At 37.6% G+C, this 19,971-nt stretch overlaps 1 long non-coding RNA gene across 1 annotated transcript; it reads right to left on the bottom strand.

The window, feature by feature from the left end:
• Nucleotides 1–654: 654 nt before the first annotated feature.
• Nucleotides 655–17,130, bottom strand: LOC107650836 (uncharacterized). Its single transcript, XR_001627013.2, has 3 exons — nt 16,736–17,130; nt 1,794–1,896; nt 655–1,640 (listed from the first exon to the last, which is right to left on the bottom strand). It is a non-coding gene; the product is annotated as an uncharacterized LOC107650836 (long non-coding RNA).
• Nucleotides 17,131–19,971: the final 2,841 nt, after the last annotated feature.

Raw genomic sequence — 19,971 nt, 5'->3', positions numbered from 1 at the left:
AAGAATGTAACTTAACTAGATGAGTATCAAAGTCAGGACTTGAACTCGGGTCTTCTGACTCCAAAAAGTGGAAGCTTTACTTTATATCATATGGTTAACATTTTAGCCTTTAAAGGGACTTACTCTAAACCATTCTAGACATGATGCTGTCCAAAGTGATATGCCCTTATGACTCCAGATGGCTAAATTATTTCTGTACCTCCATTCTGAACAAACATCCCTTTTCTCTTCTTTTCTTTTTCCTTTTTCTGTCTATTCTTTAGTGGTTTCCTAATGTGCCTGAAACCACTCTCTGCTTTCAACCAAGCAAGGAACTTAACTCACCTTTTTCAAGACCCTTAAAGTTCATCTCCTCAATGAGCCACTTCTTGAGCCACCAATGGTCATGTCCAGAAATTACTTTGAAAAAAGATGGTATTTGATTTAGAAAAATATGGATACAATCCTAATCCCTTCTAGCTCTAAATCTATAATCCTATATCCAGTTCATATTCTTAAAACCTGCTTGCCATGTTATTAAGGAATATTTTCTCTTATTCCTACTGCTAATGATAATTTTTAATCCTAAGAGATAGCGTGGCCTAATGGAAAGTTCTCAGTTTGGTGTCAAAGAACTCAATTAAATAGAACAAACACTTATTAAATACCTTTATGCACTGTGCACTGGGACACAGTCAAAGAGAGAAACCTTTTTTGACTCAGTTTCTTCACATGTAAAGCAAAGACAATAATATTTGACTTGCCTAACTTGCAGAGTTGTTACAACAATCAAACAAGATGTAAGCATAAGAAAGTACTTTGTAAGCTGTAAAATGTCAGGTAAATAATGACTATTATTACCATTCAACCAAATAAGCTTCTAAATAGAGATGAATTTTAGGGTATTGCAAGAAAAATGAAAGATACATATTCAAATTTTAATTAATTGAATTCATTCACCCTCTCTTGGTCACATTGTTGAATTCTTTTAGATGTAAAATTTTTACTATATATCATATCGATTTATATGTGAATTTCAATGGTGAAAAAAGTGACTCCAGTGACAAAGCATACATATTAATGAGTAGATATAGACTGCCCCCAATATTATAGTAAATATTTTTTTGCTTCAGCAATAGGAATCTCTGCATACTAAATCCGTAGATACTTATCATAGCGATGACTACCAGCTTCTGTTCTTATCTTTATCCTTCAAATCAATACTCTGATACAAAACCCAACATAACCAACACTGGTCAAGAGTGGAAATGTTTGTCCTAATATTCATGCATATCTCATCATTAATCTTTATCCTGTATCCTGAGGATACAGCTGAAGCTATCGATAGATGTAGGGATGGATGAATGAGTGAATGAACAGATGAATGTGTGGCATATCTAATTCTGTATTAGAAGCCAATATGAAAAGTATATACATAAAATTGTACTGAATTGAGTATTTAAAAATCTCAACCTTGGGGATAGGAGAGGAAGTCATTTAAAATTGCAGAAGTCAGAAGCAAGCATGGGAATACACCAATATTCTAGTGACTTTGTATGAGCTCCATTGAAGAAACTCAAGATTTTTTTTAAAAAACTCAGTGACCTATCATCGGATCTCAGCCATTAAGGAATAGTAAGTGCTCCATTCTCATCTTCATCCTGGACACAGAGGGAAAGAAGGGCAGAGGCGCCTTTAATCTTCCACAATACTCCACTCTGTCGAATATTTTATCTCAATGGTTGGATAATAGCATGGGAGTTGAAGTAGACTGAGAATTCACAGCTCACACTACAGTGATAGTGGAAAATTACCTTAAAGTGGAATAACTTCCAAAACAAATAACCCCAGAGGAAAGCTATTGATGCTAGACTTAAGCAGAATTTCTAGACTGCAGCATGCCTCTCTCCACAACTCCTAAAAAAAAATGAAAGAAAAAAGTTGGTTACCCACTGACCACAAAGAAAATGTCCAAATGCCTTCTGAGATAGTCCAACCCTGATTAACAATTGATTGAGTCTTACTAACTTGGGGAAATCATTTAACTTTCCAGGACCTCAGTTTTTCCACTATAAAATATGTTAGTTGAACTATATAATTTTTAAGATCCTCTCTGTCTCTGACATTCTGAACCTATGACATCTCACAAAGCCAATTATCAACTATTGTTCCACTAAACCCACCTATCTGCCTCAGTTCTACCAAATAGTCTTGTAGTTACAATGGTACAATTACACTTTTCTCCAGCCCAGCATGGTATATAAGTAGTCAATGTACTTAAATCTGCCACTATAATTCTCACCAGACTCTTTGCCATCTTGCTGCCACATGCCTAGCCTAAACTCCCACCCTCTCTCCCTCCGATTTCTAAATTTGGAACCTAATCAAATTAAGATTGTCATCGGAAAGGATGTGTCATAGTATTCCCCTGTGACTCTATTCACCATCTCTGTAACTTTCCAGACCAAAATAATCCTGCCTGGCCACCCATCTCTCTTAGACTATAAGCTCCTTGAGAGCAGGAATGATCTTACTTTTGTTTTTTATATCTCCAGCATTTAGCAAGGTTCTGGGCACCTACTAAATGCTTAACAAACTTCTTTTCTTTACTCATATAGTCCATCTCTGGGGTTCATACAATAAATGAACAGAGGTAGAAATCCTTGATAAATGATGATTTCAGGAGCTGGAGAAAGTTCTCACTGGCCACCAAGACTTCACCTTTAACTTAGCCAAGTAACTCCTGAAATTGCACGTTTAAAGCTTCATTGCTTTGTCTTAAGAAAAGTAATTAATGTTTAATTTGTTTATTAGGCTCATTATGAAGTTTTACTATTAGAGTTGAAAAGGACCTTAGAGATCAGTTTGTCTATTATTCCTATTTTACAGATTAGCAAACTGAGCTCTATAAGAGAAAAAATGACTTGTCTAAGTTCAAACAAGTTTGGGGGAGAAGTCAGGGTCTCTTGAATAGAACTCATGTTTACATCAATTATTATTCCCTTATTAACATATGGATGTATGTGTGTGTGTGTTGTTATTGTCCACCTAGGTTATATATGTCTACATGAGTCCATGTACATATGTCTTACAGGAAGATATAAATAGATGTCTCTAGAGTCTCTTCCATCCCCCTTTCTATAAGGGAGACTTCAATTTCTTGTAGGACATTGAGGGCAAAAATTGGGCATTATGCTCTCTGCACATAGCAGGTACTAAGCTTGAATCACATTTATCCCCCTAAATATCATTAGTTTATGGGAAATAATTTTTAAATTCAAGCCATGCTCTTGAATGCTATTCCTTAATGGAGAAATGCCCTAAGATATGTATTTAAGGCTTGACTCCCTTCCAACTGAATGCCAGTTACACAAAATCTACATATAGTGAATAGCAAAAACAAACAAACAATTTATTGAAGCTGATAGCATGAAGAAATCAGACGTAAGAATATATCAGATAATACATGAATGAACTCTCTCACCAAAGTGAGATATCTTAACTCAACTAATAAAAAGAAAATCCCAAATTCCATGCAAGGGGAAATTCCCTAAAGTATCTAGGAAGCAAGTGGATAGGGATAGGAATGTGATTGATGTGCTAGCTCCCTACATGTTGATTTCTTCTGAGAGTCTTTTTCTTTGATCAGGGACATTTCTCCAAAGGGAATATGGAACCATGTGTCTTCTCGTGTAAAACTGCAACCCCAAAACCTAATATCTGTCCTCTCTCAAGCTCTTGACAACTTCAGCCCTCATGCAGACACAGAGCAAAAAGTAATCTCCACCAATGAGAAGAATCATGAAAGGGGACTCTAAGTTTCTTGTTACATGACTTTTATGCTAAATAAGTCTTATTTCTATGTTCTCGTATCACTTATACTATCATAGAACATACAACCACCTATCTTGACAAGAATATAATTCAAAATGTTCATTTTTTTTCTTTCTATCATCAAGAGCTACACATGAAACATGTAGCCCACACTGTTAATGGAAGTCATGGAAGAAAGCCAGAAACCTTCTCTTTTTCCCATTCCAGTCTACCAATGGAGGGCTTGACAATACCACCACTAGCTACCACTCTAGTACCCATCACCAAATTTCTACCAGGCTATGGATGTCCATTCTTGGCTAGATACTGACCTTTCAACCTCTACCTCTTTTGAAGGTAACCCCAAGCCCCACTCCACTTCAACTCTTGGACCCACTACCCTCATCCCAATGATCATTGGTTCAAAACCATCTGCCCTACCATTGTTCCCCTAGGTGCTCAGGAACTTGACATCTGTTCCTCTATATTATCTGCCAAACCCTAAGAACCACGTGACCTCCCCATATGCCATGAAACTGAATTCTCCTTTATGTGTTGTCTCAATCAATCAGAATGTGAACTTCTTGAGATCAGAGTCTGCCTTGCTTTTCTATTGATATTCCTGCCACTTGGTCCAGTGCACATAGTATAGAGTAAGCACTATTAAGCTTTCCCATCCCCTTTCTAGGGTATGGATTGGGCACCAATTCTTTTTTGTTTACCTTATCCTTTCCTCGGAGTGGGTTATGAGATGCAGAAGGTGAAAAGCATGAGGATATAGAGAATGGGATGGGGGATAAAAGGATTGGAGAAGAGTAAACATAGGAAAAGAAAAGAAGGAAGGGAAACAAATAAACAGGAAAAGCCAGTCCTTCCCAAATCTTGTATTTATCCATCATACAATATGAAATAGGGATGACCCTGACCACCATATGCTATTTCTTGGGAAATAATCACAGCACTTAAGAGCATAAAGGGACTCTAAAGACCACCTAGTGTAACTCCAGAATTTTCCACATTATAAAACTAATCCACAGAGAGGTAATTCTATGTCCCCATAGCCAGATAGCTAGAGATGTAATTAAGACTAGAACTTGGGTCTCTTAGTATAAAATTCAGTGCTCTTTTTAAACAATTTGATAAAAAATGAACAAAAATTGAATATCTCTCCCTCCCACCTCTCCCCATTGGGAAAAAGAGAAGAAAAAATAGAATACTAGCGACAGATAAGCACAGTTAAGCAAAACAAATTCCCTCACTGGTCACTACTCAAAAATGTTTCATTCTGGCTTCTTTTGTTATGATACCTACCCACATTCTGACATAAAATTGATCTCTCTGGAGTCATAGTCATTGTGTCAATCAGAATTCTTAAGTCTTTCAAGATTTATTTGTCTTTATAATATTGCTGTTACTAGGTAAATTATTCTCTTGTCTGCTCTTTCCCCTCTACATCAGTTTAATCAAGTCTTCCCAGGTTTCTCTGAAACTATGACCTTTATAATTTCTTAGAATATAACACTTTTTCCATATACATAATTTAATAACAAAGGAATTCCAAGAAAAGATGAAGAGAAAAAATCCACAAAGCCAATTAGCACATACAAAAAATCTGATATTATGTGCAAAATTCCTTACCTGTTGAATATGACTACAAAAGAGGTGTCTTTTCATCCCTTCTTTATGGTCATTTTTATTATCCTTTTTACTACAACATGTTATCTTTCTAGGTTGGAAGTAACAGATCAGGATACTGATAAATATTGCTATAGATTCTATAAAATCTGTATTTTCCTGGAGAATAATAGATGTAATAATGTTCCAACAATTCCTATGAACCAAACCAAGCTGAAGGACCCAGTCTGAACCCTTGAGAAACACAAGATCATCAACATTCTCGCCCCTATATTTAAAGATTGCATTTAAAAAAAAAAAAGGTCTTCTTCCAGTTGTTCTCTCTACTCACAAGGAGGAAAAGAACAAATATGAATGATTTTTATCTTCCATTTTGGGGAGGTTTCTACATACTCAAAAACAATTATTCTCCATCAGCCTAAGAACATGTGCATATCACTACACCCATGCTTTCCCAAAGTAAATGTGGAACTTTTCATCAAACTTGCTAGTTTGATGGCTCAGCACAAGAAAGTGAAGCATTTTCTTTACTGTGTCTTGCTGTTTTCTTTCAAGAAAAAATGCCTTATATAACAATAATATTTTTTAAGTTCTGCTTTAGATGTGCAATTATTCCTCTAAGAAGACAATGCTGTTTGGCAGTATTTTTGTTCTAAGGCAATGTTCACTTAATTGTTATCTCTCAAAATGAATAAAAAACCAAACCTGACCAAAGGGACATTCTCTTAAATACAGGATGTTATCTAAAGGCTCACAATGAGAGAGTAAAGAAGAAAGGAAGAAGGAGGGAAGGAAGGAGGGAAGGAAGGAGGGAGGGAAGGAGGGAAGGAAGGAGGGAGGGAAGGAAGGAAGGAAGGAAGGAAGGAAGGAAGGAAGGAAGGAAGGAAGGAAGGAAGGAAGGAAGGAAGGAAGGAAGGGAGGAAGGAAGGGAGGAAGGAAGGAAGGAAGGAAGGAAGGAAGGAAGGAAGGAAGGAAGGAAGGAAGGAAGGAAGGAAGGAAGGAAGGAAGGAAGGAAGGAAGGAAGGAAGGAAGGAAGGAAGGAAGGAAGGAAGGAAGGAAGGAAGGAAGGAAGGAAGGAAGGAAGGAAGGAAGGAAGGAAGGAAGGAAGGAGGGAGGGAGGGGGATGAAGAGAAGCTGTTTAGGTTAAGTGCAGTTTTTAAGGCAATGAGTTCTCCTTTATTGGAGATCTTCAAGAAAAGGATGGGTGACTAATCCCTTGTTGGGAATGATGTAGTAAGATTTTTTTCACATATGAATTGAACCAAACTAACGTCCCTTCCAAATCTGAAACTTGGTATTTCTGTGAAGTCACCACCTAGACCTGTATCAATAGATACAGTAGCCATACCACAAAATCATCTATAAAGCACTATAAAATTTTAGGGGGGAAAAGTAGCTAGGAAGGATTTTTCACAAGTCTTGCCAAGGTTGGCAGTATGCCAAGTGAACATAATTTGGGGGCTTCTCTTGACCCTAAGAAAAAGTGAGATTTGAAACTTAAATCCAAAAGAATTACTAGATATTTAGATAAGAAATGGTTGATAATTGAGAATGAATAGAAGGTGCTAATTTGTGTTCATCTGATTGCATTTCTTCAAATATTACTCAATATCTTATATTTCATTATTTCGTTTTATAGCTTAATGAGTATTATTAATACTGTCAAACTACTAAGGGTTAATTTTTTATTTTAAAAAATGCTTACTTGATCAGTTGCATTTGATTGTCTCATTTATTCACACCATTAATGTGTCAAACCATACCTTAGATAGGCACCTTTCTACCTAGTGGAAGCTGTCCAAATTGCACCAATAATTCCTAAAAGGAGTCCCTAGAGACTATACTTTGAAAATTCAACCCTACTGAGTGACAAAAAGTCATATTCCTTCCTATACAAAATCTAAAATAAAAACCAAACTAGAAAGATGATTTGAGGAGTAGTTCCATACAATAATAATTGATGTTCCAAACTATAAAGGATCCCAAGACAAGACTATAATTGTGGCTAACTCCTTGTTAACAAGGTTAACAAAGTTAAATAATCACCTTTATTCAATTCTTGAAAGTAGTTTTCTTGATAAGGTTAACTGAGAATTTAACACCAAGTTCAAAACCACTCATTGCCCTGTTGACATACAATTGCTGATGAAATTGATACAAGATTCTGGCCTTTGGCTTAACCTTTAAAAAGAGCTGCTAGAGATAAAAATAGAGGAAATAATGGACTTCACACACACAGAGTAGACCCAGTTCCTAGGAGAAGAAAAAGATCCAGGACTCCATCAGAGAAGCACTCATGGAAGATCAACAAAATCACTAGAGCAAGTGGTAGTTGAAGCCAAGGAACAGATCTATGACAGGGCAATAGAACTATAGGATGTGTGGGCTATGGCAGTCAGGAGGAAGAAAGGGTCAACATTCTATCAGTTCCAAGGTTTTTCTGTAAATGCCTTAGAAATCATAACTTAGAGACTCCCTGGTACAGTTAATTCCTGAATCTGGAGTCAATTTTTAGATAATTTTCAATATGCTCTAACCCATGGCTAAATATATTTTCCCCATTTATAGGTAAGACTTTAATCAAATCCCCTTCCAAATCTAAAAAAAAGAGACACAGATCTAAGGTTTCTTTTTTCCTTTTCCTAAGACCCTCAAGCAGGGTCCATAAATCTGGAGAACTATTTTGAAAAAGAGAAACTCAATCTAAGGAAATGTTGCCCAAAGTGTTTTCCCCTATCAAGAAAATATTTTAAATCTAATTATATAAATTTCTGGAAGGTAGGACTCACTAAAAGGAAAGGTTGCTTGCTCCTCTAGCAACACTAGAAGCTTTTTCAAACTAAAACAGCCACACTGTCTTCTATACAGAATCTTTAGAAAACAAAACAAAACTAGAAAGCTGATTTTTTTGGTAGTTCTAAACAATGATCAATAATGTTCCTAATAATTGATTGTTGGTGATACTAATTTTGTCAAATAGTATATATTTATTAGTTTATATATTGACTATTTTATGTTAATATATGTGTGTACATGTAGATTTATATATATATATGTATAGGTATAGGTAAAATGTATTTATGTTATTATGTATTTATACCTAGGAAGGTCAGGGCAATAGCCAAAGATAGATGATATTGGAAAAGCTCCCAGAATGAATATGGCTGAGTTAGTCCAAAGCAATTATTCTGGGTCACAGGTAACATATATAGGACATTCCAAAAGTCTTAGTGCAGTTTTACTCTTTCATAGTTCATAACAGTATCATGATGTCTCTGAAGTGCCTTCTTAATCACCATAAGAAATATAAAATTATCTACAATATAATTTTAATAGAAAGCATATTTTAATTATTTAAAATGAAATTTAATGTTTCCAATAATGTCAAGTTAATCTGATATAGAGTAAATTTATTCAGGAAATTTCCATTCTTTGGAGGCAAGTGGAAATCAGTTCATAGTTTACACCCAGTAGTCTCTAATGGGAAAAGCTACAAATCAGGAAACCTAGGTTCTAGGCTCAACTTCATCCATTGACTTCCTCAGCCCCATTTCAGAGGGATAAATTTTATTATTCCCATCTTACTAAAACTGACTTGCCCACCTCCCAGAATTATTGCTGGGACCAAACAAGAGACTCTGTAAGAGGAAATGCTTTGGAAAGTATAAATGTAAGCAGATACTATTTTAATTAGCATTATTGTAGTTTGTGTACTTAATACAGTCATAAACTTTTGAAAGTTCATTTATTCATTCAACAAATATTTATTGAGTGCTTACCACATGCAAAGGACTGTGGCAAGCACTGCTTGGCCCAGAAAAAAAAATTTTTATCTAGTCTGAAAAGTTTGTTGGGGTGCAGTTTTAATTTAATTGTACCATCAATGTGCACCTCCCTCCTCTCAAATGACCTCACTGTTCTTGCTACTAAATTAAAAAGTAAATTTTTTCTTCAGGCAAATACATAGTTTCTCCCAAACCGTGATCTGTATTACAACGGAAAAGTAATTCTGGGTCACAGAGACCATGTTCATTTCAAAGACCTCTGACAAATCTTTTCAATGAGTCATTTTGCCCCACCAAAGCTTTTTCCTGGGAACATTAAAATTTGGATCATGCTTAAATCTCTACCAAAAAAAAAAAAAAGCCCTCAATCCTCATGCAAATATTTCTTCAGTTAACAAAATACCAATTTAGGGAAGCTTTTATTAAACCTAAAAAAAAGGTCAAAGACTACTCATGTCCAAGCCCATGAATAGTAACTCTAACTCTTCTCCTTTCAGGTAGGTCTTCTATCTATGGAGTATTCCTGTAAGAATTCAGAGTTGTGAGAAAGTTAAGCAATCCCCAATTCCTCCTTTCTTTGCTTCATAACTCCTCACACACTCATCCATGTTCAACTCAGTAGCCAAACTCAACTCAGTAGCTCAGTTCTTAAAACATGTTGGGAATTTTACACACACAACCCCTACCTTCCTCAGCAATTTCTAACAGTTTTCTGTTACCTCCAGGATAAAATTTTGCCTTCTGTTTGATTTTTATTATATTTTTGTACCCATTATCAATTCTGTACAAATAATTGCTTTTACATTGTACAAGTGGGATAGCTAATGTCTACAAGCAAAAGGAAAAAAATAAAAAGGCACTATCAATTGGCATTTAAAGCCCTATTCAGCCTGACCTCTTATTTCCCGTCTTCTTCCATTCACTCTATGATTCAGCTCTACTGGCCTATTTACTGTTCCTCACACAGGATTCTCTATCTCCCAGTTTTTGCACAGACTGCTGCCCCCCAGGCCTGGAATGCTCTCCCTCCTCACCTCTACCTCCTGGTTTCTTTGACTTCCTTCAAGTCTCCACTCAAATCCTACCTTCTGCCAAAAGCTATTTCTAATCCTCCCTTCTGCTACTGCCTCCAGTCTGAGACTACCTTCCACTTTTCTGTATATATCTTGTATGTAACAAGTTTTTTCCCTATCACCTCCCTGATCTCCAAATTTTTCCTTTCTTTCTCTCCTTTCCTTTCTTCTTTCTCTCCTTCTTTCCTTTCTTTTCCTTCCTTCCTTCCTTCCTTCCTTTCTTTTTCTTTCTTTCTTTCTTTCTTCCTTCCTTCCTTCCTTTCTCTTCCTTCCTTCCTTTCTCTTTCTTTCTTCCTTCCTTTCTCTTTCTTTCTTTCTTTCTTTCTTTCTTTCTTTCTTTCTTTCTTTCTTTCTTTCTTTCTTTCTTTCTTTCTTTCTTTCTTTCTTTCTTTCTTTCTTTCTTTCTTTCTCTCTCTCTCTCTCTCTCTCTCTCCCTTCCTTCCTTCCTTCCTTCCTTCCTTCCTTCCTTCCTTCCTTCCTTCCTTCCTTCCTTTCTTTCTTTCTTTCTTTCTTTCTTTCTTTCTTTCTTTCTTTCTTTCTTTCTTTCTTTCTTTCTTTCTTTCTTTCTTTCTTTCTTTCTTTCTTTCTTTCTTTCTTCCTTCCTTCCTTCCTTCCTTCCTTCCTTCCTTCCTTTTTCTCTTTCTTTCTTATTTTATTTTAAAAACAAATTTCCACATATATTTTCCAAAGTTATATGATTCATGTTGTCTCCCTACCTTCCTCTCTCCCCACTTTCAGAGTTGACAAGCAATTCAATCTGGGAAATATATATATTATCATGCAAAGCTTATTTCCATAGTATTCATTTTTGTAAGTGAATAATTTTATAAAACCAAAACCCCAAATCATATGTCCAAAATAACAAGTGGGAAATCATATGTTTTCATCTGCATTTCTACTCCAATAGTTCTTTCTCTGGAAACATATAGAATTCTTTGTCATAAGTCCCTCAGAATTATCCTGGATCATTGTATTGCTATTAGTAGCAAATTCTATCACAGTTGAACATTCCACAATATTGCAGTTACTGTGTATAATGATCTCCTGGTTCTGCTTATTTCCTTCTGCATCAGTTCATATGGGTCTCTTCAGCTCTTTTTGAAATCATTTTGTTCAGTGTTCCTTACAGCACAAGACTATTCCATCACCATCGTATACCACAATTTGTTAAGTCATTCCCCAACTGATGGGCATCCCTTCATTTTCCAATTCTTTGCCACCACAAAAAGCAGAACTATAAATATTTTTGTACAAACAGGTCAAATTGGCCATTTATATTTTGGTCCTTCTTTCTATCTCCAGTCCAAAGCACAGTACCAATACATGGTAAAGCTTAATAAATGCTTGTTGACTGATTGATTAGGGGGGCTTTGTGACAGTGTTGGCCTTCCTCTAGAGAACTTGTTTTTAAACACCCAAGATAAACTAAAGCTTTAGTTGTTCATTTTCAGTACTGTTCAACTCTTCGTGACCCCATTTGGAGTTTTCTTAGCAAAGGTCCTAGAGTGGTTTGCCATTTCCTTCTCCAGCTCATTTTATAGATGGGGAAACTGAGGCAAACAGGATTAAGGGACTTGCCCAGAGTCACAGAGCTACTAAGAACCTAGTGGCAGATTTGAACCCAGGAAGATGAGTCTTCCTGACTCAAGGCCCCTAGGTGCCCCATAAGATGTTTTAATTATCAGAATTGATGGAATTTTCAGTAAGACTACCATGGGGGTAGTATCTTCATCATTGCCCCTATAGCTTTAATCACAGCTATAGTGAACATTTGTGGTTGAGTCAGTATCAGAATTAGAGAACTCAATTATATGAAAATTAGATTTCAATTGTATGGAGGCTCACTACCTATGCATAATACCATTCCCTTAAGCTAGCATCCAATATCCATCTTTCTTTTCCAGTCAAACTCCTAGAGTCAGCTAATCATCTACAACTGAGGTATCAATACACACTGTACTCCCTAATACCTATTAAAGCCCTCTTAAAATATAATTGAGAAAACAGAACAGAACATACATAAAATGTTAATATATAGTTTTCCAAGTCAATATGTCATTCACAGGATTCTTAGGTATCATTCGTTTAGTGACCCCTCTTTCTATTTGAATTTGACACAATTTGAGATTCACTTCCAGACCTCTTGAAATCTGGCTTTAGCCCCAAAAATCTGAAATTCTGGCTTCTTTTTGAATGAAACTAATCTTACCAAGCCTACCAAATATTCCCCAAATTGCTAAATCTGATTTTCTTCTCTCAATATTCATCTCGCTAATATCTCTGCAGCTTTTGGTTCTGCTGACATCCCCCTTTTTCCTCCATAAGATTTCATAGCATTGTTCTCAGTCTCTTCCTATTTCTTAATCTGCTTTGCTAGAACATCATCCTTGTCTCAAAAGATAACCACAAATGTCTCCCAAGGTTCTAGTCTAGACCTACTTTTCTTTCTCTCTTGGTGGTCTCAATAGCTACCTCCATGTATATGACAACCAAATTTCTTTTTCTTCAAAACCTTACCTTCTAACTTGGGACTTATGCTAAGTAAGGGTTTCAAGGTAAAAGAACAGTAAGGGCTAGGCAACTGGGGTTAAGTGACCTGTCGAGGGTTCACCTGGCTAGGAAGTGCCTGAAGGCAAATTTGAACCCAAGATCTCCCATCTCAAAGTCTAGCTCTCTATCCACTGAGCCACTAACTGCCTTCATCTTTCTCCTAAACTCTCCTCTTGAATTACCATCAGCCCATTGGATATCTCCGCCTAGATTAAATATAGGGTAGCCCGAATTCAATATGTCCAAAATAAAACTCAGTATTGTTTTTCTTAAACTTGCCCTTCCACCAAAACTCCCTTATCTGTTAGGGCACCATCTTTAAAAGAGCTCTAAATTAGAAGCCAAAGGCCCTAAGTTCAAATCCTGCCTAGGCCATTCTCTGTGTTTCCTTAAGTAAGACAGCTTCTATGAATCTCAGTTGTAAAATGAAGGGCTTGTAGAATGGCTGAACAAATTGTGGTATCTGTTGGTGATGGAATGCAATTGTGCTCAAAGGAATAATAAAGTGGAAGATTAGAAGGACCTCCGGGAATTGACGTAGAGTAAAAAGAAGCAGAACCAGGAGAACACTGTACACAGAGACTGATACACTGTGGTATAATCGAATGTAATGGACTTTTCCATTAGTGGCAATGCAGTGATCCTGAACTAATCAGAGGGACTTAAGAGAAAGAACACTATCCACATTCAGAGGAAAAACTGGGAGTAGAAACACAGAAGAAAAACAACTGCTTGATTACATGGTCAAGGGGATATGATTGGGGATGTAGACTCTCAATGAACATCCTAGTGTAAATATCAACAACATGAAAAAAGTTTTTGACCAAAGACTCATGTAAAACCCAGTGGAATTGCAAGTTAGTTATGGGAAGGGGTGGAGGGAGAGGAGGGAAATATTATGATTCTTGTAACCAAGGAATAATGTTCTAAATTGACCAATTAAATAAAACTTAAAAAAAGAATGGCTTATACTAGATGGCCTCTAAGGTCTTTTTTTTTTTTTAAGCATAAATCTATGATCTTATGGTCTTGGGACCATTTCAGTTCCCTGCGTTCAAAACATTGAAGTCACCCTTGATTCTTCCTATACCAATAACTTGCTAACTCTTGAAGGAAATGTCAAAATGGAAATGTTTCTAACTTTGCACATTTTTTTTAACCTACTGAAAGAAAAAATATTCATACGAACTATTTGTACCCGACCTGTGGAAGTCTTCCAAGCTTATATGGAACTATCAGGTCATCCAAAGTCAGACACATTGTACATTGACCCCCACATAGTGATGTCATTTTTGGTCCTCTTTAGTATGAAGGACAACCAACCAACAAACCAACCAACCAACCAACCAAATCTCCAAGATTCCACCCACACCCACATCTACCTTCATGGCCACTACCACTACCTTCATCCCCTCTCATCTCAACTATCAAAAGGGGTTCCTAAGGAGCTTCTCTTCCTCAAATCTCTGTCCTCTCCAATCTTTCCTCCACACTGTTGCCAAGTGATATTCCTAAGGCACAAGTCAGACCCTATCACTTTCCTGTCAAAAAAAAAAAACAAAACAAAACAAACAAACAAACAAAAAACCTTAATGGCTCCTATGTGCCTCTAGGATAAAATAGAAGCTCTTCTCTGAGACCTCTAAAGCATTTTGACAGCTGACTCCTACTCATCTTTCCTGCCTAATTTCCCTGGACTCTCCTTCATTCAAGAGATCCAGCCAAATTGTCCTTCCTAGAGTTCCCTATAAACAGCATTCCATTTTCCTACTTCCATGATTTTCAATGACTATTTTCTAGGTCTAAAATGTTCTTCCTTCCTCTCTTGGAACCCCTACTTGATTGAAGGTTCAATTCATGTACCACCTCCTAAGGGAAATTTTTCTTCACCTGCCTGGTTACTAGTCCTCATTCTCTCCTCAAATTATCCTTTCTCCACTTGTCTGAGTGTATGCTATATTTCTGCTCAAACTTTTCCCACAATAGAATTTAAGTTCCTTGAAGGCAGAGACTGGACTAGCATCCAGACCAGAAACTAGCACATTGTTATTCAATCATTTCAGTCATGCCCAACTCTTTGTGATCCCATTTGGAATTTTCTTGGCAAAGATAATGGAGTAGTTTGCCATTTCCTTTTCCAGCTTATTTTATAGGTAAGAAAACTGAGGCAAAGAGGGTTAAAATGGCTTGCCCAGGGTCATATGACTAAAAGTATCTGAAGCCAGATTTGAACTCAGGAAGAGGAGTCTTTCTGGCTCCAGGTCCAGAACTCTATCCATTGCTACCTTACTACCCACCTAGTACCTGGTAAGTCCTTCATGAATGCTCATTGAGTTGAATTGAATTGATACTTTTTTTAATTGTCCCATCAAAAATCAATCAGGAAAAAAGGAAATCTTCAGTCAGACCTCATTGGTTGTTAATCTTTGTTTGTCCTTTGATAGTGTGTAGATCACATAATTGACTCAATTCATATTCCAAGTAATTATTTTGTCATCTTCTAGGCCCAAATTAAATCAGTCTCAAATTTACTGTAAAACGGGGCCTGAAAATGCCATAGAAACTCATTGCATCATTACCATTGAGGACAATGAGAACAAGACACTGAAAAATTGGTCATTAGATCTAATTTTGAAGGTAGATTGAGAAGTAGGTCTTCATTTTGGGGAGCTCTTCCATAATATTGGTACCAACACCATAATTTCCTTAGCAGTTGTAAACTTCTCAGTTTTTCAGACTAGTTACCATGAATAAGAGAAAAGTTAGCATATTGCCTTTAACTTCATTTTTGTATAGTTGAATTTAGAGAAACAGGGATAATGTCTGATTTTTCTTTCATTCCATCTTGTGAACTTTGTTTGTCTGAAGCAAACATTTCAACATTTCAGGATGATTTACTGTTTCCTTCAAGAAAAAATTGGGGGGGGGGCAGCTGGGTAGCTCAGTGGATTGAGAGTCAGACTTAGAGATGGGAGGTCCTAGGTCCAAATCTGGCCTCAGACACTTCCCAGCTGTGTGACCCTGGGCAAGTCACTTGACCCCCATTGCCTAGCCCTTACCACTCTTCTGCCTTGGAACCAATACACAGTATTGATTCCAAGACAGATGGTAAGGGTTTAAAAAAGAAAAGAAAAAATCCATAACACCCCCTTTCCACATTTAATAGAAAGCAGCATAAGCCTTGTGGGGAGAAAACTGCCTACAAATCAGTGACATTTCAGGGATACCTGGAAGAACCTTTTCCCTCAAAATGACTCTCCCCCAACTGCTGGTTGAAGATTCAAATTCCACTGACATTGCCCTTTTGCTTAAGGCTTTAATTCTTATTAAATTGTGATGAGAACAGAATTTAAATATTGTCATGAGAGCAAGCAGTATTTAATTAGGAAGGAGGTTGCAGGGAATAGGCACAAAGGGCAGGTGGGGATGGGGGAGCACCCATCGGGAAGGGAACAACAAAAGAGAAAAGCTAAGGGTGCCAATGATAGTTCGCCAGCCAGCTTGAAAGGAACACTGAAAAAAAAAATTCTGACCACTCCATGGATAAAACATCAGAAGTTCCTTTAACAGGAGACAACTATCTTTTTAATCCATAACTAGAAGGCAAAATATCCCTGGGGGAAGGAACAAAGGGATCGAAATTCCTACCACAGTGCAACTGACTGATGGGGTTTGGGTCAAATCCCAAACCTGTTACTAATTCATGGATGTCAACATTGGACCATTGGTCTGGCCACCAGTTTTATTAGTAGTAGAATGTCTTAGATCATAACTAAAGTCTAGCTCTATATGCAGTGCTCCCTAAGAGCGGCCCCTGATGCTTCTCCCATACTATTTTCCAGCCAAAGCGGATTCTTAGATTTCACTGCTCTATTTCAGTTTCCCAGGGCTCCCCCATACCTGGAATGTATGACATTCTTCAAAATTCTTCCTCTTCCTTCAAAGTTCAGCTCAGATGATACCTTCTCTACGAAGTCTTCCCAGATCCTCTCTCCCACAAAGGAAAATGAGCTTTCCTCAAGTTTTCCTAGGTCACTTTGTCACCTTTCTTTGGCTTTTCACATGCTGCATCATTTTAGAATTATTTGTGCTTCCGTCCTAAGTATTTGTGTTCCCCACCCAAGAATTTGTGTCCCTCATAAGTAGATAGTGTCCTGCTAAGGACTTATCAAAGGAATTTCTGGCATTTCATCCACAATCTTGCTAGAATTTACTTTTCTCCTTTTGAGCAAGGCTGGGCAGTTTCTCATCTTTATATCCTCAGCTCACATACCACCTGCACCTTGTACACGGTAGGCACCACAGGGACTGTCTGAATTAAATTGATTGGGGTTGATTAGTGCAGTACAAATACAGAAAAAGCAGTCTGGAAAAAGTGTGCGATTCAAAGACAGAGGGGATGTACGATGGAAACAGTGTGCTCTGGAGCTCAAAGCTCACCTGTGATGCTCTTTGTGACTTTGACCAAATTATTTTTTTCTTCTTGGGGCCTCAGTTTCCTTATCTGTAAAATAAGGCTAGATTTACATGGCCTCTGAGGGCTGTGGATATACAATTGTTAGTCCAGGTACGGTGGAAGGAAGTCATGGAGGGACCATCAATAATAATAGCTCACTTTTATACAGTCTTTAAGGTTTACACAAGCACTGTACATATTATCTCTGATCCTTACCACAACCTTGGGAGGGACAGGCTATTATTATCCCCATTTTATAGAGGAGGAAACTCTGAGATCACACAATTAAATGCCTGAAAGTAAAATTGTAACCTAGGTCTCAAGTCCAGCATCCTTACCCCCTATGCCACCTAATTGCCTCTCAGGAGGTAAAAGGAGGAAAGAAAAGAAAGGAGAGATGGGGAGAAGGGAGAAATAGGGGATGGAGACTGACCTACTTTTCAATTTTGAACCAGGAATCCCCTGGCACTACACAAATCAATTTTACAGTAGGTATATATTCTTTCAGTTATGTCTTACTCTTCATTGACCCCATTTGGGTTTTTCTTGGCAAAGATACTGGAATCATTCACTGTTTCTTTCTCTGACTTATTTTACATATGAGGAAACTGAGGCAAATAGGCTGAGTGCCTTGCCCAGGGTCACAAAGCTATATTGGAACTCCAGACTTCCTAAACTCCAATATTATCCACTATTTATTATTTAGTTACAAAGAAAAGGCTTCCTTTGCATCATGTTCTCCTCTACATTTAGGGCATCTCCTCTTGGTTCTTTCCCTTCCAAGATCCCTGACCACAAAAGTTAGATGGCCCCAGACATGTTCCAAGAATAGAAGCATACAGCTTAGCAGGTACAGTTAGTGTGTACAGTAGATATCTAAGGATTAAATAACACATGCTGAAACAGTCAGAGAGCAGGGGTTTCATTAGAATCCCCCTCCAACACCATCCCCCCAGATGTGAAAAAGTATTTTCTTTGTTATTTAAAAACACACACATAGAACCATAGATGAAGGAAGAACTGTTTTCAAGGAATTTTGCTGCAGAGACAGCTTCCAGTGGTGGGGAATAGGTTGGGGAATTGCTGCAGACACAATCTCTTGTTTCTGCCAACCCTGACACCGAGAAGCTGCTTCCTTCCTTCCACAGGCTCCTCCACCAGCTAAGTGCATCCCCTTGGGAGATGGGACAAAAGCCATCCTCTGGAAGCCTTCTACCAAGGGGGAACTGTCCATCTCAACTCTGAGTAAGTTCAGAGAGGGACTCCTCTAGAAATCTGACTCACTGGACAGCCCAACAGATGTCTCCAAATGAAACCTTTTTCTCACCCACCAAAATAGCTTGTGAGCTAGAATCACCTACTTCAAAAATCCTAAGGGAAGCCTATAGAAACACAATCGAGACTTGTGAATTATTTTTGGTTATTCGGAACCCTTTTGTTTATTAAAAGATAATTGTTAAAAGATAAAAGTTAAAATCTAATAGTGCCAAAAAAAAAAAGGAATCTTGGTGATGACCAGAATAATTAAAAATAGCCAAATGAGGGGTAAAAACTTATGCTTGGAATGCCATGAACCACGAGAGGAAGTGCAAGTTAAAAGGTACCTAAGACCTCCTAGGTAATGCCTTTTTCTGTATTTAAGCAAAAAAGCTCAAGCTTACCAAGTCCCTCTGGTTTATTATTTTTTTTACTATTATTTTTCTCACCCTTATGGACTGACTAGTCCTTGGTAATGTCTTTTTCTGTATTTAAGCAAAAAAGCTCAAGCTTACCAAGTCCCTCTGGTTTATTATTTTTTTACTATCATTTTCTCACCCTTATTGACTGGTATCTACAAGAACCTCATCCATCAGTGTCCTAAAAATCAGACAAGCTAAACAATAGCGACAGCCACACAAAGACAGTTACTGCAGAGATTTGAACTGGCCATTGCTGGCTAAAGGAAAGAGGAGAGCAGGTAGACCCTGTGAGGAGACTGCACAGTATTCCCCCCTCATCAAGAGAAAAGCCTGTTTGGGGGGTTTCCTATCCCCCCAGAGCCTCAGGAAGGGTGCTGGGGCATTTGAACAATCCAGGGACTCCTAAGAATAACACCATTCTCAAGGTATTGTTGATGTCAAGCACAGAAGCCCTCCGCTCCAAAGGCAGAGCCATCCAGCCCCAGCCTGCAGGTGTACACTGTCAAAAGCAAACAAAAACTCCCAGAAACAACAAACAGTTAACACCCCAGGCCTGTCAAAGCCAATTAGCCTGCCCCTCAACCAGACACCTATCAGGAAACAAGAGCTTCCTCATTTATCAAGATTAAATGAAAGCCCCTCCCCGGCTCTCCTGAAGGCACCAGAACTGATCATCTCTGCTTATCACAAAGAAACAACTCTTCCAATAGAGGAGCAGCTGCTCTGCACATTTCAGAGAACACACCTTTACTCAGCAAAGGCCTCTCCACAGAGCCCGATAGAACTCGTGGCTCTCAAGTTCATTATTTCTAATAAGTGCATAAATTATACAATGACAGTCAATATATTTTAACTTACCGGCTGTTTAGCCTACATCAAACCCTTAAAAAAGTAGGAGAAAGAAGAAAAGAAAAGGAGAACAGAATTCTGTTTCCTACAGACTATTGTATCACCTGGTTCTTAAAAAAAAAAAAGAATCAAATCACCACAAGAGACTGATA

This window comes from Monodelphis domestica, chromosome 1 (assembly GCF_027887165.1).
Source record: "Monodelphis domestica isolate mMonDom1 chromosome 1, mMonDom1.pri, whole genome shotgun sequence".
NCBI classification, from domain to species: Eukaryota; Metazoa; Chordata; class Mammalia; order Didelphimorphia; family Didelphidae; genus Monodelphis; species Monodelphis domestica.
This window is presented reverse-complemented; position numbering and strand designations above follow the sequence as displayed.